The sequence below is a fragment of the Rattus norvegicus genome, chromosome 3, assembly GCF_021556685.1.
Source record: "Rattus norvegicus strain SHRSP/BbbUtx chromosome 3, alternate assembly SHRSP_T2T, whole genome shotgun sequence".
In the NCBI taxonomy this organism is placed as follows: domain Eukaryota; kingdom Metazoa; phylum Chordata; class Mammalia; order Rodentia; family Muridae; genus Rattus; species Rattus norvegicus.
In genome coordinates, this window is record NC_141536.1 from 36,918,702 (window position 1) to 36,930,404 (window position 11,703).

Sequence of the window (11,703 nt, forward strand, 5' to 3'; positions counted from 1 at the left end):
GTGTGTGTGTGTGTGTGTGTACACACTATCAAATAGTAAAAAGAGTTCTTTGAAAAATAGAACTCTGGTTAATTATATTTAAAAGGTTTTCAGTGTATTTTTACATTTCTGTTAACTTTCTTGACATTTTTATTAGAATCCAATATCTCAAGTAAAACCATCTGACCATGGAAAATAAGGTTTAATTGACATATCTAGTTGCCCAGGACCCAAGATGGTCGAAGGTAAAGCATAAAAATACATAAGTAGTCAAACACAATGTGCTCACTCACTAACCCATGGATGCAAGCCTGATAACCTCAGGTAGTGGATAACATAAACTGTACTTATCTTCCTGGAAAGGGAAGCAAAGGCCTTTAAAAACATTTTTCAAGGTTTGTTGTATTTGGTTTGGTTTGGTTCTTTGTTCTCAGCTTACCCAGTCTGCTAGATACTTGGAAGCATTCAGTTTAATGCTGTTTCTCTTGGAAGTCTTGGAACACCCTGGCTTCTTCAGTCAGTTTTTCTGGATGTTCCAAACAATGGATTGATATTGATAGATAAATTGATATCATGTTTTATACTTCTGTTTTGGCTTGCCAATATTCTTAAACTTTTTATTCAAAACCAAAATGTGGCTATCATAGATTATCTTACTGTACAGAACTTCCTTGAGCTTCCTGGTCCTTATTTTCTTTGCTGAATTAATTCAAACAAGTTACATAAGTATAGAGTTTATTGCAGAGCATAAGAGGTTAGAGCAGACAGTGGACAAAGGACACATTGCAGAGGAAACCCTTCCACAGTAAGAGTGGACAATGGCAAGGGACTCAGTGCTGACTTAATGTTGAGGGAGGCCTTATATACTGTTTGGAGTGCAGTTTTTCTAAAGGATGTCAAAGCTGGAGAGATCTCATATTTGTAATTTAAGGACACAACTGAAAATGCTAGGGAAACAAAAAATACCTCCCGAAGAGTAGATGGTAAATAAATTTAGGGCTCAAATTGATGAAATAGAAGCAGAACAAAAACATTAAGAAATATCAACAAAGGGAAGAATTGTTTCTTTGAGAAAATCAACAACCTGTACAATCCCTTACCCAGATTAACCGAAGTCAAAGAGAAGATCCGAATTAAAATTAGAAAGGAAGGGATATTTCAACAGAGCAGAGAATCACAGAGACAGACTTTGAAAATCTAATTGTGACTGGAGGGATGAGCCAGCTGTTAGGAACTTCTTACAGGGGGCCAGGTTTGATTCCTAGTACCTTTGGCAGTTCATATCCAATTCCAAGACGAACATGATACAGACATACATGTAAGCAAAGCACACATGGAATACAAAATAAAAGTCTAAAAATTGTTTCCTTAAAAGAAAATATATATTCCACTAAACTAGAAACACAAAAGAGGGGCTGGGGATTTAGCTCAGTGGTAGAGCGCTTACCTAGGAAGCGCAAGGCCCTGGGTTCGGTCCCCAGCTCCGAAAAAAAGAACCAAAAAAAAAAAAAAAAAAGAAACACAAAAGAAATGGGTGAATTTCTTTAAGTGCATGGCCTACCAAAGTTAAATCAACATCAAATAAGCAATTTAAACAGACCCATACTCCCAAGTGAAATAGAAACAGTACCCCCCCCAATCAAGGGCTATATTTAGTGCCTATCACACCTTTGAAGATGGATTTATGCCAATATTTCTCAAATTATTCTACAAAATAGACACAAGGAACATTTCCTAATCGCTTTTATTTTAAAACTACACAGAGACCCAACCAAAAAAATTATGATTAATGTCCTTTAAGAGCATGGATGTAAAAGTTCTCAATAAAGTACTTAGACATCAAATCCAAGAACACAGCAAAAAGGTTATGATTGCTGTGTTGAACACAGCAAAAGCTAGCACTTGGAGTTCCTAGGCGAAAAGAACAATGACCCATGTAGAGAGATTTATATGGAATGTCTGGGATTTATCGAGAAAGGAAAGCAGCTTTATAGGTTGGTATATTTAAAGGAAGAGTGGTGTTACTGGGAGTGTCAAGCCTTATCTAGAACTTTAGAGGTGATGAGAGATCAAAGTTACATCCTGAATATACTTCTCTCCAAAAGACACTTAAAGACACTTTCCTTCTGGCCATCAGATTGGCCTGTAGTATCCATAGGGACATGCAAATACCAAGGCGAGGATTGAGTTACAAATTGTTTCTGAATTTAGGTTTGACCTTGAAAAAACTTTACAGGCTGTCTGTATGCAACACAATTAGGTTGGCTTCATCCCACAGGTGGAAGGGTGGTTCAAAATACATACATCAATAAATATAAACCACCACATAAACAGCCTAAAAGACAAAGAACACATGGTGATCTTAAATGCCGAAAATGCTTTTGACAAAATCCAATAACCCTTTGTGATAAAAGTCCTGGAGAAACTAGAGATAAAAAGGACATTCCTCAACATAATACAGGGAATTTACAGCAATCCCACAGTCAGCATCAATGTAAACACAATCTCAAAGCATTACCACTAAAATCAGGAACAAGACAAGGATGTCTACTCTCTCCATATCTGTTCAATACCTAGAACAATGTAAACTTCAGGAGGTCGAGGAAGAACTCAAAGTATACTTGTAGGCAGTATGTTTTTTTTTTATACATAAAATACCCTAACAATTCCACCAGGGACCTTTTATAGCTCATGTTATAAGCAAAGAAAAATCCAAAATCAACATACAAATATTAGTAGCCTTCCTATATATCTATGACATGCTAAGAAACAATGTTCAAAATAGCCTCAAATGAAATAATATAAATTATCTTGAAATAACTCTAGCCAAGCAAATAAAAGTAAAGTTAAATTAAGACATAGAAGAAATAAACAAGATGACACCAGAAGATGGAAAAATCTCCAGGTTCAAGCAAGGATCAGTAAGATTAGCATTGTGAAAATGGCCATCCCACCAAGGGCAATCTACATATCCAATGCCATCTCTACCAAAATTTCAACACAAATATTCACAAAGTTTGAAGAAAGCTGTCTTCAACTTCATATGGAAACCAGCATATAAAAAAAAAAAATCAGGATAGCTAAAATAATCCGAAATAAAACTACTGGAGCTATCACTATCACAGATTTCAGTTCATAATATAGAGCTATAGCAAGAAAAAATGGTACTGGAATAAAAAGACACATTCTAAATCAGAACTTTAGACGTAAGTCCACACACCTATGAACACATGGTTTTTAACAAAGAAGCAAAAGAAAGTAAAACACACACATGAGAAAAGATAGCATTACCAAATAATGGTGCTGGTCAAACTAGATGGCTTCATGTTGAAGACTAAAAATAGACTCATACTATATCCCCACAGTGAAAATGAATCAAGGACCACAACATAAGACAAAATACCCTGAATCTGGTAGAAGATAAAGTTGAGAATAGACTTGAAGACACTGACTCAGGAAATAACTTTTGGAATAGGACACTGATAGCACGGGCACTAAAAACAATTAAAATGGGACCCCAACGAGCCTGAAAATCTTCAGTATGCCAAAGGACACCATCATTCAGGCAAAGGACCAGCATACAGAATGGGAAAGGATTTTAACCAATTTTACATCTGATAGAGGGTTAGTACCTTAAATATATAAAATACTGAAAAATAAGAAAACAACCCAGTTAGAATTGGGGGCACAGAACTAAGAGCAGTCTCAAAATAAACACAAATGGCTGAGAGATAAAATGTTCAACATCCTTAGGCATCAGTGAAAAGCAAGTTCAAATTACTTTGATATTTCCTCTTACTCCAGTAAGAATTGCCAAGACCAATAAAACAAATGACAGCTCATGCTGGCAAGAATGTGAGGTAAGGGTAACAGTCATCTATTGCTGGTGAAAATTGTACACTCGGTTTGGAAGTCTGGAATTGTTGCTTTTGTTCAACCGAAGTAATTGTCTTATTGGAAGCTTGCTTCTGAATAAGTTCACCCTTTCTAGTTCTTTTTGAACTCTGGCTGGCTGGTTCAACTCTGCTGTTTCAGCTCAAACTCCTCTCCCAGCTGAGATTCGATCTGGCTTTTCTCAATGTTACACTTAATTGCTCTGCTTGTCCTCAAACTAACTCTGGCAATTTGTTCTAATCTATTGACTCCTTATTCTCTGGCTTCTACTACCTCTGTTGACCTGCATTAAACTGCTTGGACTCACTAAAAAACTCAGCTGTAAAAGGCGAAAGATTTATACGATCTGAAGAGAAACCAGAATATAGCATTTTCAGCAAATGGTGCTGGTTCAACTGGAGGTCAACATGTAGAAGAATGCAGATCGATCCATGCTTATCACCCTGTACAAAGCTTAAGTCCAAGTGGATCAAGGACCTCCACATCAAACCAGACACACTCAAACCAATAGAAGAAAAACTAGGGAAGCATCTGGAACACATGGGCACTGGAAAAATTTCCTGAACAAAACACCAATGGCTTATGCTCTAAGATCAAGAATCGACAAATGGGATCTCATAAAACTGCAAAGCTTCTGTAAGGCAAAGGACACTGTGGTTAGGACAAATCGGCAACCAACAGATTGGGAAAAGATCTTTACCAATCATACAACAGATAGAGGCCTTATATCCAAAATATACAAAGAACTCAAGAAGTTAGACCGCAGGGAGACAAATAACCCTATTAAAAAATGGGGTTCAGAGCTAAACAAAGAATTCACAGCTGAGGAATGCCGAATGGCTGAGAAACGCCTAAAGAAATGTTCAACATCTTTAGTCATAAGGGAAATGCAAATCAAAACAACCCTGAGATTTCACCTCACACCAGTGAGAATGGCTAAGATCAAAAACTCAGGTGACAGCAGATGCTGGCGAGGATGTGGAGAAAGAGGAACACTCCTCCATTGTTGGTGGGATTGCAGACTGGTAAAACCATTCTGGAAATCAGTCTGGAGGTTCCTCAGAAAATTGGACATTGAACTGCCTGAGGATCCAGCTATACCTCTCTTGGGCATATACCCAAAAGATGCCCCAACATATAAAAAAGACACGTGCTCCACTATGTTCATAGCAGCCTTATTTATAATAGCCAGAAGCTGGAAAGAACCCAGATGCCTTCAACAGAGGAATGGATACAGAAAATGTGGTACATCTACACAATGGAATATTACTCAGCTATCAAAAACAACGGCTTTATGAAATTCGTAGGCAAATGGTTGGAACTGGAAAATATCATCCTGAGTGAGCTAACCCAATCACAGAAAGACATACATGGTATGCACTCACTGATAAGTGGCTATTAGCCCAAATGCTTGAATTACCCTAGATGCCTAGAACAAATGAAACTCAAGATGGATGATCAAAATGTGAATGCTTCACTCCTTCTCTAAAAGGGGAACAAGAATACCCTTGGCAGGGAAGAGAGAGGCAAAGATTAAAACAGAGACTGAAGGAACACCCATTCAGAGCCTGCCCCACATGTGGCCCATACATATACAGCCACCCAATTAGACAAGATGGATGAAGCAAAGAAGTGCAGACCGACAGGAGCCGGATGTAGATCGCTCCTGAGAGACACAGCCAGAATACAGCAAATACAGAGGCGAATGCCAGCAGCAAACCACTGAACTGAGAATAGGACCCCCGTTGAAGGAATCAGAGAAAGAACTGGAAGAGCTTGAAGGGGTTCGAGACCCCATATGTACAACAATGCCAAGCAACCAGAGCTTCCAGGGACTAAGCCACTACCTAAAGACTATACATGGACTGACCCTGGACTCTGACCTCATAGGTAGCAATGAATATCCTAGTGAGAGCACCAGTGGAAGGGGAAGCCCTGGGTCCTGCTAAGACTGAACCCCCAGTGAACTAGACTGTTGGGGGGAGGGCGGCAATGGGGGGAGGGTTGGGAGGGGAACACCCATAAGGAAGGGGAGGGGGGAGGGGGATGTTTGCCCGGAAACCAAAGAATTATTATTAAGTATTAAATAAATTAAAAAAAAAAAACTCAGCTGTACTGCACTGGACTCAGTGCACTGAACTGAACTTCAGATTGAACTCAACTGAATTCCTAATTCACCCATGTTCATTGCTGCTCTATACATAATACCCAGCAATTAGAAACAGCCTATGTGCCCATGAATTGTTGGATAATGAAAATGTGATAAATTTATGAAATGTAATATTCTCAAAGAGCCAGAATTGGGGCCAATCTGGGGCCAGTGGGAAAATTCCCACCACAAACCTGCAAGCACAAGGACCCCTCCCTTCCAGGAAGAGAAAAGCTGGTTTAGATCCTGGAACAGCTGCAAGCCAAACTGTCACACAAAGCTACCTGTGGCTTCCAACAGAACCGCCTTGGGAAAGTCTTGAGTGGTGCACTGAATCAATCTGAAAGTTGTTTTGCTTCACCAAATGTGCATAGCACCCTGCCTAGTTACCATTGTGCAAATTCTGCCCCAGTTGTTTGAATCCTGTCCCAATTGTTAGACTCTCTATTAGAGTCTTCTCAGGGTGGTCTCCCCTTAAAGTGGGATGACCCCGACATGTAGGAATGATTAAACGCATGCTTTTACATCAACCACCACCTGCATGAGTCTCATTCAAGAGGTCCTGGAAGAGGTTCAATTGGAATGTTACATTTTGTGCATTGGCTGGGAACTTTACCCCACAGGAGAGTGGTAAATCGGAGGAATGATGGCTCGAGCAGGTACTGTGGTTGTCTGTTTCCTCTACCTAGCTTCTTTGTGTTCTGCTTTTGGTTTGGTTCATGCTTGCAAGTGTCCGGAAGACTTAGAGAGCCTGTGTGTAACCAGAGAAAGGCTGGGAGGATGCTTCAGCCTTTCAGACTCCAATTCAGCGTGAGCTGACGGGTTCGCCATAGTAACTAAGGAGGGGCTTGGAGGAAGCTCCAGCCTCACCGGCCAGGTTCCAGCTTGAGCTGACAGGGTTACTAGGACTTTGGTATGGCTTGGGTTGGCAAAGTCACCAGAATCTGTGTATATTTTGACAATGGCAGGGGCAGAGTCTCTGTATCTGTGTGCATCTTGCTTGTGGCAGGAGCAGATAGTCTGAGTTATCCCGCCTGTGACTGGGACGGACTGGTCTATGTTTTCTGGCTTGAAGCCGGCAAGGTCACCAGAATCTGTGTGAATTTTGCCCGTGACAGGAACAGGTTGTCTGAGTTATTTTGTCTATGGGATGGACTGGTCCGTGTTCTCTACCTGCAGAAGGGGGCAAAAGGGACAATTGGTCTGTTTGTATTCTGCTCATGGGGCAATCTGAGCTGGCTATCCATGGCAGGGACAGATTGTCTGTGTCTTGTTTCTCTTTGTGTTGGAGTGACAAAATTTTTGGTCATAGGACAGGCTGTTTTCTCACCTTAATCTTATTCTGACTCATGTTAAAGAAGTTAAGACTAAGTACCACTTTATGCAACTTGGGATGACCTGCTTTTGCTGTTAAACGGCCACCAGAGGGAGACCTTTAATCTTCTCAAGGTGTCAGCAGTAGAGGATAAACTGTTTCCGAAGTTTTCCCTGCCCCCCTTGCTAACACTTCTTTGTCAACAGGAACAACCAAAGCTGACTCCAGCCCAGCAGCCAGCTCCATCCTTGTGGACAGCATTAGCTTCAGGGCTGGAGAGATGGCTCAGCGGTTGGGAGCGCTGGCTGCTCTTCCAGAGGTCCTGAGTTCAATTCCTAGCAGTCACTTGGTGACTTTTTTTTCTCAGGACTGGCTCCAGGTTTTACAGGTCACACTGGCTTCTCCTCCCCCTCTGCAGGCATTGTGCAGGCAAAGTGCACATCAGGGCATTCATGGTCCCTAGAAGGTTTAAGGCTGGAGCCTCCTATGGCCCTAACAAGGCTTTCCCTTAGTTGAGAAGTGAGTTCCCAGAGAGCAGGGCTTCACAACTAGACAGACTGAACAGGGGAGGCCCCAAGTGCAGCTGACTCCTGGTCACTCATTTAGTTCAGTAAATGGCTATCCTTGCCAAGAGAAATGCTCGTTCCCTGTCTGCACAAATATACTCTCTGGGTTATTAAAATAAAAGGAGACAGAAAGAAAATAAGGAGGGGTCAAATAACGGTCAATATAGTGTCAGGCATACCTGGCTGTTACCAGGTAACTGTGGTAAAAGCTCTTATAGGTTCTCTTCACCACAGACAGAGGCCAAGAAACTGGCTCCTGGCCCCACAGGGAACCCACCCAGATTAGGGCTTCAATGTGGTAAAAGTGGGGAACATCTCCAGACTTGCCACCAGGCTCTGTAAGCAGGTCTCAACAATAATTTGGCCAAGGTTTAGATATGATGTTAGATGAGAGAAAACAGAATTCTAGCACGGTAGCCCCGGCTTTCATCAATTCGTGCCAAATACTAGAGAAAAGTTAAAGTTGCAGGGAAAGTGGGAAAGAGTGCAGATCAAGACAGGAAAAAATTATTCAGAGCTCTTCTAGCCAACAAAGCCTTAGATCCAGGAGAAAAGAAATTCCAAGCTTCAATAAATTAACTTTGGGACTCACGACTACCACTCCCCTCCCACCTTCCGACCCCCTGGAATAATCAACCCTGGCAGAGATATTTTCCAGTCAGATGTTTCCCTGAACCCTGTGACTCTCCTGTTTGACCCTGACTTGGACTGTTTACTCCATCAAAAATGGCTCTCCTCTGTCAGAGCAGACCTGGATTACGGACAGAAGCAGCTTCGTCCATGAGGAGAGCAGGGGCAGCGCTGACAACGGAAATGGAGGTTATCTGGACTCAGTCTCTTCCTCCAGGTACTTCAATTCGAAGGGCCAAGCTAATAGCATTAACACAGGCCCTCCTCCTGGGAAAAGGAACCAATGGCTAGAGATGGCAGCCTGGCTGCTAAGGAGGTAGCCTTAAAGGAAACAGCCATCTCTAGATTGGCCACTGTCCTACCGGAACCACCTAGAACAACTGACATATGCAGAAAAAGAAAATTGACTGAAGGTAAGCTAGTATTACACCTCTCTAACAAGAACTGTTCTCAGAAAGATCCACAAAGTCACTCACTTGGGGGTAAAACAATGACAGTCACAGTGAAACAATCTAAGATGCCTTCTTCTGCCTACCCTTGGCTCCCCAAAGCTACGAGTACTTTGCTTTTAAATAGAAAGATCCTGAGAGGGGGATCACAGGACAGCTCACCAGGCTGCCCCAGGGCTTCAAGAACTCTATAGAACTGAGCAAATTGGGTTCCAAGAAAGCCCAAATATGTGGATGTAAGGTGAACTACCTGGGGTACCTGTTACAGGATGGGAGGCACTGGTTATTAAAGGCCAGGAAAGAAACCATCCTTTCTATCTCTGCCCCAAAGACCCCCAAACAAGTGCAAGAATTTTGGAAGATGGCTGGCTTTTGTAGGCTATGGATTCCCGGATTAGCCAAGCTAGCAGGCCCCCACCCCCACCCCTTGACTCCCTCTTACTGGGTTGAGTAAGACAATGCCAGCAGAGGGGCTTCTGACAGCCAACAGCAAGGAAATTAAGAACAACGCTGAGATCAAGGCACTCTTAGAGGCTCTCCTTAAACCACTAAAGGTGAGCATTATCCATTGCCCAGGCCACCAAAAAGGAGAGACTTTCATAGCTAGGGGAAACAGCTTTGGGATGAAATGGCAAAAGAGGCAGTTACAGTCCAACTAATAAAGTCAAAGAAAAAGGGGAGTAAATGACTGGACTAAGGGCTGGCCCCTTCTACAGTACTTCCCAGAGGAAGCAGTTTAGATCTCTGGTTTCCCTACTATTATCTTAAAGAAGATGGACAATGGAAGACAGAAGGAGGAAAAGTTATTTTGCCTCAGGTCCAAGCAAGAGACCTGCTTGCCCAGATGAACCCATGGACTCATCTGGGCGCCAAGAAACCAGTGCAAGCAGTCAAAGGTTCTTGAATGTTTATCGTAAACCTGAGAAACCTGGCAGAAGGAGTAGTAGAAAGATGCCAGGTTTGTCAACAAGTGAATGCCTGGCACACCAAGGTAGGGAAAGGAAAAAGGTCTAGAGGAAGCAGGCCTGGAGATTTTGGGAAATAGATTTTACTGAGATTAAGCCTGGGAAATATGGTTACAAATATTTGCTAGTTTTTGTAGATATCTTTTCAGGATGGGTGGAGGCCTTCCCCACCAAACAGTAGACCATCACAGTGGTGGCAAAGAAGTTACTAGAAGAGATTTTTCCCAGGTTTGGAGCACCTAAGGTAATAGGATCAGACAATGGATCTGCCTTCGTATCTCAGGTAAGTCAGGGACTTAGTAAGATCTTGGGGACTAGTTGGAAACTCAATTGTGCATATCGTCCCCAGAGTTCAGGGCAGGTAGAAAGGATGAATAAAGAGACCTTAACTGAATTAGCCTTGGAGACTGGTAGGGACTGGATGATGCTCCTTCCCTTTGATACACACACACACACACACACACACACACACACACACATATATGTATATATATATATATATATTTATAGCTCCCATTATATACAGCCTACAGTTGGCAGCTTTACAGAACTGAAAAATAGTAATTTAATATTTAAGGTCAGAGCTACCCAATAGGCTCATAAATATGTTTGGCCTAAATTATGTGCCCTCTGTGAAGCCAGCGTGGTTCCAGAACAACACTGGTCCAAAGAGACTGGGTCTATATAAAGAGATTTCATCAAGGTGCATCTAAAAAAGAAACCGGGGTGCACTACAGCCACGCCAGACCTGTTTCTCCACTGAAGAAGACTATCTGGCTCCAACTTTACCATAATAGAGGTTTCGAAAGGACTCCAACCCCCTCAGTTAAAGTTGACTCAGTCTCAGTCAACATACGTCTATATGTACTGTGTGTCTTATATCCCCCTTATGAAGGTACCCTAGCTGGATCCTTGATAATTTTGCTTTTATTTCTGACTTTTGGCACCTGCATTTTACAGTTAATGATCTTAAGACAACACTATATACAGCTGGGAGCAGGGAAGACAGAGTACGAGCTAGAGGACTGTAAGCTTCAAGACTGAAGCTATACTAAAAAAAAAAAAAAGGTGGGAATGAGAGAGCCAGAGCTGGGGCCAATCTGGGGCCAGTGGGAAAATTCCCACCACAAACCTGCAAGCACAAGGACCCCTCCCTCCCAGGAAGAGAAAAGCTGGTTTAGATCCTGGAACAGCTGCAAGCCAAACTGTCACACAAAGCTACCTGTGGCTTCCAACAGAACCGCCTTGGGAAAGTCTTGAGTGGTGCACTGAATCAATCTGAAAGTTGTTTTGCTTCACCAAATGTGCATAGCACCCTGCCTAGCTACATTGTGCAAACTCTGCCCCAGTTGTTTGAATCCTGTCCCAATTGTTTGCAAGGTATATAACTCTCTGTCAGAGTCTGCTTAGGGTAATCTCCCCTTGAAGTGGGACTACCCTGGCATGTAGGAATGATTAAACTCTCGCTTTTACATCAACCACCGCCTCCATGAGTCTCATTCAAGGGGTCCTGGAAGAGGTTCAATTCGGACCTTACAATTCAGAAAAGTAAAATTATGAAATGTGCAGATATATGGATGGAGGTAGAAAAATACCTGAGGTTACCCAGATCCCAAAAGATGAACTATATGCTTTCTCACATATGTGTGTATTGTTCAGGGTTATTTAGAGTAACAACTTATAGAATGAATCTCTAGAGTAAAGAGATTTATTAGAATAACTTACAGGTTGTGGTCCAACTAATTCAACAATGGGT

At 42.1% G+C, this 11,703-nt stretch overlaps 1 pseudogene; it reads left to right on the top strand.

The window, feature by feature from the left end:
- The first annotated feature begins 7,760 nt into the window (after positions 1–7,760).
- LOC147995467 (Nuclear RNase P) lies at positions 7,761–7,983 on the top strand (annotated as a pseudogene).
- Positions 7,984–11,703: the final 3,720 nt, after the last annotated feature.